The following is a 16,004-nucleotide window of genomic DNA, read 5'->3' on the forward strand; positions in this document are numbered from 1 at the left end:
CATGTTTTTTTTCCCCTACCCAAAACATAAACAACCACAATGGTTTTTATCTTTATAATTAGGTAGAAAGCACATTGAATTTTAGAAGCATATACCTTTTCTTTTCTTTTTTTGTCACAAGAAAACTGAATCTGATATCTACCTTTCATCCAACCCTACTCATATTACTTGAATTAAGACTTATAGACCTTTTCAAACAATCCAAACATATTCATACGGATCATATATCAGACATATTGGTGCTTGGACTTGAAATTTCGCTGTGGCCATTTCTGGTGTGATAGTAAAATCCACCTTATTACACATGAATTGCGACCACATACACTACCTTGGTCATGCCAAACCATTCACACACAAGCATTGCGACCAAAAGATGAGGTTCCATACTTAATAAAGCGTAATTGAGCTCATATGGGAAATGTTGTTTGATATATATATAGTTGGTTTATTTTATGTTTAAATATTTAAGATCTAGTGACTGGCGTAACATGGTACCGGTGTATGGTTCCAAAAAGTTTTAGATTCGAAACTTCCAACCCGTATCCCCAACTTATTTCTATTTATTTCCTACAATATGAGGCTGCACTATTATCTCTCCATATCAAAGATGAGGATGCATAATAGTTTACATCTTTGGGTTTAGTGTTTATCTAGCACTAAGTCATTACTTGTTTAGATACAAAGAGAAAGGATAAGAATGGCAAACATGACTCTGTTGTGTTGTCATTCCTAAATCAACACATAAAGTCGTATATTGAAATGAAACATATAAATTTTTGCGGATTTAATTTATTATACAGGTTTTAATGATCTTTAATCTCACTCTAAAAACTATTGTCGCTATCCAATAACTTAAGAATGTAACATAAAAAATTATATATTTGAATCTAGCCCTAATTGTTCCTTGATAAAAACTGACTATATTAAGAACTAGAACCCAGAAAAAACCAATTACTCCTATTGGATGGTAGAGGTAAGCCAATCAGACCCATCCTCCCGCCAAAGTAGAGTCTTGATCAATAAGAGAGTGCAAGCTTTGGAAAACTAGTGCCTTGAATTTTCAAACCCAAATTGGGCCATTTCATGATCAGCACTTCAGTAGTACTTTTAACCTTCAATTAAGGACAAAACTCCAAAGCAATGTTGTTTGGTGGGCAGTTGGGAACTCAACAATTGTATATTTTTTTTCCTTTTTCTTTCAATTATCTGGGCCAGATTTTCCAGTGCAACTTGATTGCCTTAAACTTTTACTTACTAACACACCGCACTAGCCATGCAAATATTACCTACCACAATATTAATTTTTGTCCATAGCTCCCATTTTGGATCATCCAGAATTTTTGGGCCTGATTGATCTGCTAGTGCTGTTACACATTTCTAGGAATATTCTGTATAAAATTCTAAAATAGGTTGGACGCACACAAGTCAATGAAACTTTTAACCTAAAACCACTTTAACCTTCATGGGTGGGGTTGTGGGTGTATATTCAATTTTTTTCTTGCCAGCTAAGGGTCCTTTTACCAGATTTGAAAGAACAAGAAAACTTAGGAAGAACTGAAGAAGGAAACATTATTAATAAAGAAAGATCATTAGATTTTTGGATATATTTGTTTATATATTAGTGATGTGATCGTCTTTAGTTAAATGTTAACCTAATCTTTGAGGGTATAGGGATCATATATACATTCTAGAATAGTCTTTGTTTATGATTATATCATGAGCCATCATGAGTAAAACTTACTTCTACAAAATCAGTTTATATAGGAAAGGTGCTCAAGAGCTTATATATTTTAATGAATTGTTCTAATGTGCATGCCTATACTAATTTTCATTTTTATCAGAACAATTGATAATCGTTGAACCAACACAAGAATGATAGATTCATAACAATTTTTTATTAGGTGCGTATATAAAATCATATGCGAGTGCACATACACATCCGTACGAATAAAAAAAATCTAAGAAGTTTCCTATCTTAAAGCATTTTATCTTATCAATTGGGGGGCCAATTGAGACATGACAGATTGTGGAAACATTAGGTGAAGGTAGACCCTAGATCCAAGCATGATGCTACCTAATCAAATTTTTAAGTTCAAAGTTCTATTGAAGGTGGTTTGAACCTTTGGCCATCAAAAGATATTCAAGCAAGGCGGACTCTGCCTTTAATAATATGACTTTCCACAAAAAAATGAATTTAAGATTGAGCCAATATTTCAGATACCAATTTATCATGCTATTTTTCATTTTGAACCGTACAAAAAAAAAAAAAAAAACGATATATGTGTAAAACCAAATAGAGTGGGGGAATAAAATAGATAAGCAGAGAGGACTATAAAAGGATTGACGAATTAGTGTCCGACAGAGAAATTCCAATGAGAAATGTGAAAACCACACCAACAAAATTTCTCCAATAATTGGCTGTGCCAAATTGACTTTTACCTCTTATTCACACGTGTCGCTTGGAGATCTCCTGCTTTCAACTAACATCACTCTATAAGTCCATATATAAAGTGACGAAAGAGAAGGGGCTTTCTTTTGTATCCATTAAGTTTTGGCTTTCACATTCGTACCCCAACATTATGCAAAACTACTGAACTAGCACAAAACTTGAATTTTCCAATCTGACAAATATATGTCTTTTACGAAGGTATGACCGTATGAGTAATGTTTTTCTTCGTAAAGTTTAAGGATATAAAAATTATGTTACGTGAATTCAAATTGCATATTTTGAACAATAATGCTAGTTGTCCCACATTTTTTTACTGTATTTTGAAACTCAATATAATTAATAATTCAAATTTACAGTTTAATAATATAAATATAAATATAAGCATTTTATGTTGTTATTTTGTATGGTAAGAGAATATTTTCAATAAATGAACATTTTGATTATGTTGTTAAAGCTTGAAGCAATTAGAAGATGAAGATCTGATAACACAAATGAGAAGAGAGGGAATAGAAACTAAGATAAAGGATAAACTCTGAATTTTTTTTAATAAAAGAGCTTCTTTTTTTATAAAGAAAAAAAAAAAAAAAAAGCTAAACTTTGAAAACTTTCTTTTCTCTGTTTTGGAATATACTAAAAGAACTGATTTGATTGAGTTTGTTTATTCCATTTTTTATTTTCCTCGCAAAAAAAAACAACTTTATTCAATAGTGCATTATATATATTCCATTTGAACGTATTGTTTTTATTCTTTAAAATACGTAAGCTTAATGTTTAAAACTCAAGAATTAAAGCATAACTTTAAACTCTTAAGATTTTACACTCTAAAATTATCAAAACATTAGCATAAATGAGTATTCTAATAAGATCTAAGTAACTCTAAGAAAATACTAATCAATCTCATATGATAAAGCACCAAAACTACGATAGTAATCAATGGTACTCGCATTTGCAATAATCATTGTACAATTGGAAGTCGGAATGCATTAAGAAAAGAAAGAAAAACTTTGTACGTAATTACTTTTTTGGATAATGAAGAAATTAAACTCACACTATATGTTTCTCTTATCAAAGTATAAAGTCTTCGGTTAAATTTCAAATACGTGCAATCAAATTTACAGCTTCTCCTACCAGGGACGGATGCAGGATCCCCAACCTGGGGGGTCAAACCCAGGTAGAGCCTGGCGCCGCGAAGCGGCGGCAAAATTTTTAGGGACCGGGCACTGCAGCAGGGGCGACGGCGTCACGGCTGGCTGGGTTGGGCACTTCAGCTCTGACCTCTGTGTGTGGCTGTGTGGCGACTGGGTTTGCTGTTAATGAATAGGATTGATTATTTGATATTGACGAAGAGCGGAAGTGGCTGGGAGCAAAAGCCATTCTGTTTTGTTTTAATTCCTAGCTCAAAACGACGTCGTTTTGAGTAGGAAGTGAAAAAAAAATTACACAGCCCACTAGCCCAGCCCACTAGCCCAGTAGCCCAGCCCCTTATTCAGTCTTTTTTTTTTTTTTGGCCACGCAGCCCACGCCCCCACGCAGCTCCTCTTCTCCTCTCTCTCTGTTTTTCAATTTTCAATTTCTCAGTGGAGCAGCGGAGCTTTCATGGCGTTTCATCACCTGGAAGGCTGGAGGCTGGAGCAGCGGAGCCCTGGAGGTCGCCTTCTTCACGTGATCACGTCGGGCCGTCGTCGGGGTCGGGGGGTCGCCTTCTTCACGTCGGGGGGTCGCTGGTGTCGCCGTCCAGAGGTCCAAGCCTTCGTGCTCCGCCGTTCGGGGGGTCGCCCGACCCCCCAAGCTTGGCCGTGCGTCCGTCCCTGTCTCCTACACTCACCTTTTATCACTAAGCTATTTATGTGGGTCCGCTCTGAAAAGTAATTTGCTCAGCCAAAATCAGTTTACCTAATTACATTGAGACAGAAAAAAATACGAAAAATATAATTGTGGGGAAGTACACAAAAAACTCACAGCAAGGACACCAATGCAAAAGACAATAATACACCTTCTTCCCACCACACGACAATTACATGTTCACACATAAAGACTTTGAACACGTGTTTGATCGTTTTATGTGCAGTGTCATATTAATGCTTTTTATTTAGAAATACGTCAAAAAGATGCAGAGCAAGGAAAAATTGGGTACATTACATAGAGCCAAAAAATGTCATGTTATCAAATTTCACTACCTGCCCTGCCATTTCCTCTCTCTCTCTCTCTCTCTCTCTTGCAAATCGGGAGAAACATATAGATTCATCAATATTCATATTCCCTCCAAGAACCCACATCTGCAAATCCATTGGTTTCTGTAACTGTGCCAAGAATTGTGGTCAGTCATATTTTTCTAATCTGTTCTGGGACTTGTTCCTTTCTTGGCTATCTATTGCTACTGTTGTTTTGCTTTATGAAACCCTCTTTGTTTTACCTGATTTTATATTTTCAAACTGTCAGCAAAGAACACCCATCAATGATCACCAATGATTCTCTCATTTTCTAGTTTTTTTTTGGGTCTCAACTTTCTAGTTTGTTTGTTGTAGATTTTGTTGCTCTGTTTGCTTTCCTTCACAAGCATATATATATATATATATCTATATATATATAGGATCACATATAGTTTGCAATAAATATATTTCCTTTTTTGTTTGCTGCTACACTCAGTACTTTTGTGATCACGCCTTTTATAGGTAAATATAGTCTATAATTCTTTTCAACTTCAGGCTGGTCTTTCTGTCTTTCATATCTTTTGTTTGAGAGAAACTTCCCATATGGGTTTCTGATTTTGACTGCACTTCAATCATAGTAGACATATTGCTCAACTTAGAGACACTTAGTGGCCCTACTATTTCCTTGTTTTAAAATGGTTTTACACATTAATTCACCCAAAGCCTGAAACTTTTATAAAGATTTAGCGAAGTCCAGAGAGTTGGTGCAGCCTATTATGGGTTTGTTCCAATTCAGAACCTTGTGTTTCTGTATCCTCCTCGTGTTCAAAACCTGCATAGCTGGGGTACAACATTCAGGTCGGATTTACCCTGGGTTCCAAGCATCTCAGGTGGAATGGAATGACAATGTGGGGCTGTTCCTGCTGTCCAAGAACTCGACATTCGCTTTTGGATTCTACCAAAGCCTGGATGTCAAGTTGTACCTACTTGTAGTCATTCACTTGGGCACTTCTAAAGTGGTTTGGACTGCTAATAGAGGCTTAATGGTTGCAAATTCGGATAAGTTTGTCTTTGGCAAAAATGGGAATGTCTACTTGGATAGTAGTGATGGAGTGGTCTGGTCCACGAACACAACCGGAGAAGTAGTCACAGCCATGGAATTGCAGGATTCAGGAAACTTGGTATTGCTTGGAGACAAAGGAAGCATTCTCTGGCAGAGCTTTAGCCATCCCACTGATACACTTTTACCTGGCCAGCAGTTCTTGGAAGGAATGAAACTCAAAAGCTTTCGAAACCACAATAACATGTCTCATTATCTTGAAATTCAGTCAGGTGAGCTAGTGTTGTATGCAGGATATCAAACTCCACAACTCTATTGGTCCATGACAGATGACGCCCGGAAAAGCAATAACAATGTCAGTGGCAAGGTTCACTCTGTGTCTTTGGTGTCCAATTCATGGAGTTTCTATGATCTAAAAGGATCCTTGCTTTGGAAATTTGTCTTCTCTGACAATGAGGATCCAAATGCCTTCTGGGCTGCTGTTTTAGGTTCCAATGGCTTAATCTCCTTCTTTAATTTTCAGAAAGGGAAGAGTGTTGTTGCTGAAGCAACTAAGATCCCACAAAATTTCTGCAGCATTCCTGAGCCTTGTGACCCTTATTTTGTGTGCTATTTTGACAGTTGGTGCCAATGCCCTTCGCTTCTCAGCTCTCGCTTTAATTGCAAACCTCAAGCACTCCCAACTTGTAATACCTCCCACAGTTCAGTGGACCTCTTATACGTGGGTGAGAAGCTTGATTACTTTGCTCTTGGTTTTACTAAACCCTCTCTAAAATCCAATCTGAATTCCTGCAAAGAAGCTTGCCTCAGTGATTGTTCTTGCCTTGTGCTGTTCTTTGAAAGCAGTTCTGGACATTGCTTTCTGTTTGATCAGATAGGGAGTTTGCAACGCTCTGGCACAAATTATACTGGTTATGTCTCATATATGAAGGTCTTTAGTAATGGAGATGGAGGGCCAAGGGAAGGACACAAAAATGGAAGCAAGCACATCCTAATAATCATGGTCATTTTGATTGCAACAATCTTGGCTGCTGTTGGTCTGCTTTATGTGGGGTTCTCGTACTACAAAAAGAAGAGATTTTTGGATTATTCTAAAGAAATCTTGGAAGAGGATAATTTCTTGGACAGTCTTTCTGGAATGCCTATTCGGTTCACATATAGTGATCTCAGCAGAGCAACTAAAAATTTTTCCTCAAAAATTGGCCAAGGAGGGTTTGGTTCAGTCTACCTAGGTGTGCTTTCAGATGGCACACAACTGGCTGTGAAAAAATTGGAGGGTGTTGGGCAGGGGAAGAAAGAGTTTAGAGCTGAAGTCACAATTATTGGGAGAATCCGACATGTCCATCTGGTGAAGCTCAGAGGCTTCTGTGCAGAAGGGCCTCACAGGCTTCTTGTTTATGAGTACATGGGAAAAGGGTCTTTAGATAAATGGATATTCAAGAACAAAAAGGATGACTTGTTGGATTGGAACACAAGATTCAACATTGCATTGGGCACAGCAAAGGGTTTGGCTTATCTCCATGAAGAATGTGAAGAGAAGATTGTCCACTGTGATATAAAGCCTGAAAATGTTCTTCTTGATGACAACTTTGTTGCCAAGGTTTCGGATTTTGGTTTGGCTAAGCTAATGAACCGGGAGGAAAGCCTTGTGCATACGACGCTGAGGGGCACAAGAGGGTACCTTGCACCAGAATGGATCACCAATTATGCCATATCAGAGAAGAGTGATGTATACAGTTATGGCATGGTCTTGCTTGAGATCATTGGTGGAAAGAGGAATTTTGATCCAGCGGAGAGTTCGGGGAAAGCCCATTTCCCTTCTTATGCCTTTAAGAAGTTGGAAGAGGGAAATTTGAAAGACTTCCTTGATCCAAAGCTTGATGTTGATGAAAACGATGAACGAGTTGTAACTGTAATTAAAGTTGCATTGTGGTGCATTCAAGATGAGATGCAGTTAAGGCCTCCGATGACTAAAGTAGTCCAGATGCTTGAAGGTCTTTGCGATTTACCACCACCCCCGACGTCCTCCTCTCTGTCAGATCATGATTTGAGTTTCTTAAATTGGAGCAGCAAAGAAGTTTCTTCATCAACAGGACTCATTGGATGCTATAGTGATGTACCCATGTCAGAAGTCAGGCTTTCAGGGCCAAGATGATGGCAGCAAACTTTATGGATGAAGATGTATGCATGAAATTTTAAGCTTTCAAGGAAGCTTTTATGTTGGCTTATTTATCATTAGCAGTTAAAAGTTTTGATGCCTTAATGTATGTTCCCGTTTCATTATGATATAGATCTTATATTGCATGACTCAATTGTACACACCCTAGCTGCTCATCAAGTTTTCACTTTTCAATTTGAAGCGCCATGACTATTTGTTTTTGTTAATGGTTTTAGGCAGAGACTAGCAGCTCTTTGTGCTCTGATTCACCTTCTTTCTGAATCTAAAAAACATCTCTTCATTGCTTGCCCTTCATTGCTTGCTATGAGCCTATGACTAGTAGTTATGGTCCAATGGAAGCTCCTTACTGATATCTTCATATTTTTTCAAGCTTGATCCTCCGCAGATTCTGAGCTAGAAAACCAATGGGGATTTGTTTACATCTATAAGCTTCACGGTTCAAAAGATCCAAAAAAATCAGCACAAAGCTGGACCCACCAATCCAATTGCCAAGAATGGTGCATATATATATATATATATATCCACACCCATATCCAAATGCCCATTTTATCAATCTTAGCACACATTTCACTGGGAGATCACTTTCAATTAAATGGTGCTGTAATTGTAAGCTGTGGGAGAAGTGTTCAGAGTAATTATTAACAAAGACTGTTCATTAAGTTAGGCTTAGTTTGGGATTACTGTGAGACAAAACAGCTGTGAAGTAAAGCAGCTGTGAAGTAAACTCAGCTGTGAAGTAAAGCAGTTGAGTTTTGGTAAACTATATTTTCAAAAGTGTTGTGAGTACAAAAAGCAGTATGAAGGTGCTTGGTAAATTGTAATGTAAAACTGCTGTAGCTATTTATAATTACTAAAATGAGGACATTATGGGTAAAATAAAATTTGCATTGTTGCTGTGATTCACTGCAGCTTTCAAAAGCACTTACAAACTTGCTTTCTATTTTTGCTGTGGGGAGTTGAGAATTGTGGGGCAAAGCACGTTTTCATTTTTTTACCAAACACCAAAACTGCTGTGGGTGATTGAGAATTGTCATCCACAGCAGCTTTTGTGACGCAGCAGGATCGCTGAGAAGACTAGCTCTCGTGCTAGGGACGGTTCTCTTTGACGCACAAAGAGGAAGAGAGAATACTCTCAGAATTTGGAACCAGTTGTCTTCAATATTCATTGACTTCAAATTACACACAAGCTATCCCTTTTATAGGGAGGTTACAATCAAAAGAGAACTAAGTGACTAACACTCAATCAACCACCATCATGGTGGAGCTAGCTGAAACACTAATTACAAAATGGAAGAGAGAACTTATCACGTACCAACGGTCCAACAGTAAGGCACATCTCAACACAAGGAGCAATCCTTAAAAACAGGGGAAGACAATCGGCATGACTAATGAAAATAAGTAAGGCAGCCATCACTGAGTAGACAAGTCAAAAAGTTGTTTTCTCAACAACTAGGTGTACTGGCAGAGGAACAACTAGGTGTACTGGCAGAGGATCTAAGGACCGGTCTTTGGACTGGTGGACCGGTCCTCCAATTCCTTCAATTCCTTCTCATGCATTTGTCCTACATCAGTCCCTCCCTCTTGAAAAGAACTCGACCTCGAGTTCTCCATTGGTAAGAATTGATACTCCGGGGTGTGATACTCAAATAAATCTTTCACATTGAAGGTTTTGGAGATATTGTACTCACTTGGTAGGTCCACCACATAAGCATTGTCATTAACCTTTTGTAGGATTTGAAATCGGCCAATCTTCTTCTGCTTAAGTTTGTTGTACGTACCAACAGGAAATCGTTCTTTTCGCAAATGAACCATTACCATGTCTCCAACATCAAAGAGCTTCTCACGGCGGTGTTTGTCTGCATTCTCTTTATATTTGATAGTTGATTTTTCCAGCTTTTCTTTTACCTCCGCATGAACTGTTGCAAACTTCTCAATCATGTGTTCTGCCACAATGTTCATTCCTGGAAATTTTGGTAGTGGAACTAAATCAAGAGTGTGTGAAGGACGACGACCGTACACAATCTCAAATGGTGTCTTGCCAGTGGAACGATTTGGCATGTTGTTGAAGGCAAATTCTGCTTTAGACAATGTAACATCTCATTGCTTCGGTTTCGCCCTTGTGAGGCTCCGTAAGATGTTCCCCAATGTTCGGTTTACCACTTCAGTTTGGCCGTCGGTTTGGGGATGGCATGTAGTGCTATACTTCAAAGAAGTATCCAATCGTTTCCATAAATCACGCCAAAAGTGGCTAAGGAATTTGCTATCACGATCCGAGACAATTGTCTTAGGTAAGCCGTGCAAACGAACCACTTCTCGGAAGAATAACTGGGCAATGTGACTTGCGTCTGATGTCTTTTTGCAAGGTATGAAATGTACCATTTTTGAAAATCTATCAACAACAACAAAGATAGAATCCATACCACGTTGAGTTCGCGGAAGACCCAAGACGAAGTCCATGGATAAATCCTCCCAAGGAGCTTCTGGGATTGGGAGTGGCGTGTATAATCCAGTATTTTGAGCTACACCCTTGGCAGTTTGGCAAGAGTAACAACGCCGAACATACTTGTCTACTTCGCGCTTCAACTGAGGCCAATAATATCGATCCTCCACCATAGAAATGCTCTTATCTCTACCCATATGTCCTCCTAGACCTCCACCATGAACCTCCCTGATGATATGTTCACGCAAGGAACCTCTTGGAATGCAGAGGCGTGCATCCATGAAGAGATACCCTTCTTGAATCTGAAATTGCCCATTGGTAGGTTCTCCTGAATTGCATTGTTCCCATTTTTCCTTGAAATCTTCATCATCTGCATATAAACCTTTCAAGTACTCAAAACCAATTACCTCATTGCGCACGGTGGTAAGTAACAAGGTTCGACGACTCAAGGCATCCGCCACTTTGTTGAGTTTTCCGGATTTGTGTTTCTGGGAGAAGGTAAACCGTTGAATGTAGGCAACCCACCGAGCGTGCATACGGTTTAACTTCGTGGTATTGTTGAGGTATTTAAGGGCCTCATGGTCTGTGTTTAACACAAACTCCCTTTGAATCAAATATTGCTCCCAATGATGTAGGGTCTGAACCACTGCATACAACTCAAGTTCATAAGTTGTCCATTTCTGTCGAGATTCACTAAGCTTTTCGCTAAAGTAAGCCACAGGTCTGCCTTCTTGGGATAGAACAGCCCCAATGCCCACAATAGATGCATCACAATCAATTTCAAACACCTTGTCAAAGCTGGGCAGAATTAAGACTGGTGCAGTTGTCAATTTCTCCTTGATGTCAGAAAAGCTCTGTTCAGTGGCTTTATTCCACTGGAGTTATTTTTGTTTCAAGCAGTCAGTGAGAGGGGCAGCCACAATGCTAAAATTCCTCACAAACCTTCGGTAGAAGGTAGCAAGGCCATGAAAACTTCAAACATCACTAATTATTTTTGGTGTAGGCCATTCTCGGATTGCCTTTACTTTGGATTCATCAACTTTAATGCCTTCAGCACTTATCACATAACCCAAAAAGATTAGGCTATCTGTTAAGAAGGTGCACTTCTTCATGTTAGCAAACAAGTTGTTTTGCCTTAATGCCATAAACACCTTTCTCAAATGATGTAGATGATCGGCTTTATTGTGGCTATAAATCAAGATATCATCAAAGTAGACAACAACAAATTTTCCAATAAAGGGCTTAAATACCTGATTCATAAGCCTCATGAATGTACTTGGTGCGTTAGATAATCCGAAAGGCATGACTAGCCACTCAAAGAGCCCATCTCTTGTTTTGAAAGCCGTCTTCCACTCATCACCCGGTCGAATACGAATTTGGTGATAGCCACTCTTGAGATCAATCTTGGAGAACACTTTGGAACCAGCCAATTGATCCAACATATCATCTAATCGTGGTATAGGGAACCTATACTTCACCGTAATTTTGTTGATAGCTCGGCTGTCAACACACATACGCCAACTACCATCTTTCTTTGGAGTGAGTAAAGCGGGCACGGCACATGGACTCATACTCTCCCGAATTAGTCCTTTCTTTAACAAGTCGTCTACTTGTCCTTGCAAGATCTCGAATTCTTTCGGACACGTTCGGTAATGGGGAAGGTTTGGCAAGCTCGCTCCCGGTATGAGGTCAATATGGTGTTGGATGTCGCGCATGGGTGGTAGTTCATCCGGCAAGTCTTTTGGCACCAAATCCATGAATTCGGCTAACAATGGCTTTACCTCATCTGGAATCTCGAGCCCTCCTCCTGGAACCTCCATTTCTCCTTTTACTACTACAGCAAAGACTTGCTTGGACTCTCCCATTTCCTTAGCAATATCCGGGACTACCAAGAAGGAATTGACCTCTGATTGTGGTGGTAAAGGGCGAATTCCCGCTCTCACAGGAGCAAGGACAATCTTTGTAATACCTTGGTAAAAGGTATATGTGTTATCTCTGCCCCTATGAATGGTATTTTTGTCAAATTGCCATGGCCTCCCAAGTAACATATGGCAAGCATCCATATCCACTACATCACAAATCACAACATCTTGATAATTTTTACCAATGGAAAAGGAGATGTCACATTGTTCAGTTACCTCTGTTTTGCCAACCTCCTTGATCCACCCGATGCTATAGGGGTACTTGTGCTTCTTGGTACTTAGGCCCAATTTCTCCACCATAGCCTTTGAGACTATGTTTTCACTACTCCCACCATCGATGATCACGTCACAAACTCGCCCATTGACGGTAGATCGAGTTTTGAAGATGCTGTGTCGCTGAGTATCAGCCTCCTTCCGCGGGGTGTATAATAAGTGTCTAACCACAAGGGATAGGCCCTCATCTCCAAAAGTCCATGTTGATGGATCTTCCTCCTGCGTGTGTTCATCTTTTGGGTAGTAATCTTCGGTGTTGCCGTCTCCATTTTCATGGGTGGCTATGTTAACAGTACGGTTGGGACAACGGTTAGAGTAATGGCCAGGTTAACCACATCTAAAACAAGTGCTTCCTCTAGGGACTGCATAGGGGTTGGTGTTGTTAGGCTTGTAGTTGGAAGAACTTGCATCTTGCTTAGCACCAACAGGGTTACGAGCGGGGGCTCGGTTTTGTGATTGGCTTGACTCTGGAGCTCGGGTTGCTGTCTTACTCTTATCTTGCTCTAGATTAGGAAGTGGGGAAGGTGGAGCATTATACGTCCTTCCAGGGGGTGGAACACGAGAAAAGCGCCGACTCAACTGTAACTCAGCCCTCTTTGCTAACTGAACTGCCATATTCAAAGTAGAAACAGGGTGCAAAGAGACTAAGTCTTGTACATCTCGCCTCAACCCTCCAATGAATCGGGAAACCAACTGACCTTCTGTTTCTGTCAAGGCGTTACGAACCGACAAACGGTTGAACTCAAAATCATAATCTTGTACAGATCGATTACCTTGCTGACAACTCTGATATTGCTGGAATAAGATTTGATCATAGTCAATGGGAAGAAATCGGCCTCTCAGTAGTTGTTTCATCCGGTGCCAAGACCGTATTCGAGCTTTTTGTTGTCGAGTTCGCATCATTTGCAGTTGTTCCCACCAGGCTGATGCTCCTCCTTTAAGTTTGTATGAGACAAACTTAACTTTCTTCTCTTCTGGAATTTCCATGTATTCAAAGAAACTTTCAACCTCAACTAACCAATCAAGGAATTCTTCAACTCCCAGTTTGCCATTGAAAGATGGAAGGTCCATCTTCATTCGAAAATCACCATGGTTGTTCTCTCGGGGTGGCACTTCGTTAAAGAGTGCATCTTCAATCTCTTCGTCGGTAGAATCACCATTATCTTCTTGATGAGGGGCATTCACTACCCTTGGACCACGATCGCGCTCACGTGGTGGTGGTGGCAGGAGGCGCTCCATGGTGGTCGTTAATCGTTCAAGTCGTCGCTCGATTCTCTGCTCCAACGTCTCGAACAATTGGGTGATCACAACTCGGGTCTCCTCGGGTAACTCCGCGAGGTTAGCCAAATCGGGATTGTCGCCGGCGGCCATCGATGCAAGGGTAGTCCTTGCTCTGATACCACTTTTGACGCAGCAGGATCGCTGAGAAGACTAGCTCTCGTGCTAGGGACGGTTCTCTTTGACGCACAAAGAGGAAGAGAGAATACTCTCAGAATTTGGAACCAGTTGTCTTCAATATTCATTGACTTCAAATTACACACAAGCTATCCCTTTTATAGGGAGGTTACAATCAAAAGAGAACTAAGTGACTAACACTCAATCAACCACCATCATGGTGGAGCTAGCTGAAACACTAATTACAAAATGGAAGAGAGAACTTATCACGTACCAACGGTCCAACAGTAAGGCACATCTCAACACAAGGAGCAATCCTTAAAAACAGGGGAAGACAATCAGCATGACTAATGAAAATAAGTAAGGCAGCCATCACTGAGTAGACAAGTCAAAAAGTTGTTTTCTGAACAACTAGGTGTACTGGCAGAGGAACAACTAGGTGTACTGGCAGAGGATCTAAGGACCGGTCTTTGGACTGGTGGACCGGTCCTCCAATTCCTTCAATTCCTTCTCATGCATTTGTCCTACATCATTTTGGGTCCTCCACAACAATCCCAAACGGGGCCTTATACCAATTTCAAGAAAACGCTATTGATGAAAATTATGCCTTTTGCTTACAAGCAATACTTTTCAGTTTTTTCATTATTAAATTACCTAGCCCTCTTATGCAATAGCTAGCTAATTATAAGGAAAAACAATACTTGTGGATTTAATTAACAAAAAGGGAATACATTGAAAATATTTTTTTTGTTATATCCATTGAAGGAAATCAAGCCATTCACTTATCTTAATTCTAACCATCAACCCACTCTCTATCACCACTTAGGCTAACCCCAAAGGACTTCAAATAAATAATATCTTGAATAAGTGGCTGCACAAGGATGCTTCGACACCAAACCATATGAAAAAACAAAAATGGAATAAAGTGGGGAAAAGGGAAAAGGAATGAATAAAATGAAAAAACAAAAAACAAAGAAAAGATAGAAAGAACAGGTAAGGAATACATTCCATTCTTGTACAAGTGTCATGCGTGTGTAGTGGTACCTTAATTGCCTTAGAAGCAATCGGCAGCCTCGATCATAATCATAAAACTGGTTGGGGATGCATGTTATGAAAAAGTAAGGAATAAATTATTAAGTAGGAAAAAGAAAAAATAAAAGAGTAAGTTCCATGCTTGGTAATGGCTCATCCCGCATTCTCATTGGTGCTTGAATTGTCTTGCAAACATTCTTCAGTCTTCTCATTATATATATATATACAGAAATGATCGTCCGCTCACCATAAAGTAGGGAATTCTCCGCTCATCTAACCACCCGCTCACTACGATACGGAGAATTTGAATATGAGAATTTTGTCTTGCAGAAATGTGTGCTAAGATTGATAAAATGGGCATTTGGATATGCGTGTGGATATATCACTACAAGAAAAATGTCAATAGATATCACCCATTTTATATCAGATTTGAATGTGACTGATATTATAAAAATTATAATATCAGATAATTTTTTAACTGATATCTAAACTTTATTAGATATCACATGGTTTTTTTCAACTGATATATAATATTGTCATTTTTTTAAGAACTTATAAAGACATCAGTATAAATTGTTAACTGATATGTTAAGTTTACATTTTTTAATTTTTTTTCCCATCCACCCAAACACCTGATATAAAAAATTTTTACTTTTTCTTATATATTTTTATCATATCACTGTAACATGTCAACTGATATCTTAAGATCAATTGACCTCATTTTTGTATTTCCGCATCTAGGGTTAATTTAAACAACCCAAATCTTTTTTTATATTCTCTCTCCTCTCACCCGCATATCTCTCTTTCTCTCTATTCTCTCGCCTCTCTCTCTCTCTTGCGCCGATCGTCTTCCTCAGAAAATTCGTCGTTGTTGTCGTCCGAAGGCCAACGACGACGAGAGTACCACCAAAAGGCTCGATCGTCTTCTTCTACTCTCCCTCCTCGTGTCTCTCTCCGTCCCAAACAACCGTTGATCATGGCGAATCGAAGCCACAGGGCCGATGGCCACTCCTGCGGCAATCCATCGATCCCGGCGAAGTTGAAATGCCAGGCCTTGTGGGTTTTGAAGCTGTCGTCGTTCTGTTAGGGTTTTGAAGCTGTCGT

The 16,004-nt window shown here is 39.5% G+C and overlaps 1 pseudogene; it reads left to right on the forward strand.

The window, feature by feature from the left end:
• The first annotated feature begins 5,095 nt into the window (after positions 1–5,095).
• LOC147287046 (G-type lectin S-receptor-like serine/threonine-protein kinase SD2-5 pseudogene) lies at positions 5,096–8,118 on the forward strand (annotated as a pseudogene).
• Positions 8,119–16,004: the final 7,886 nt, after the last annotated feature.

This window comes from Dryas octopetala, chromosome 4 (assembly GCF_963921425.1).
Source record: "Dryas octopetala chromosome 4, drDryOcto1.1, whole genome shotgun sequence".
NCBI classification, from domain to species: Eukaryota; Viridiplantae; Streptophyta; class Magnoliopsida; order Rosales; family Rosaceae; genus Dryas; species Dryas octopetala.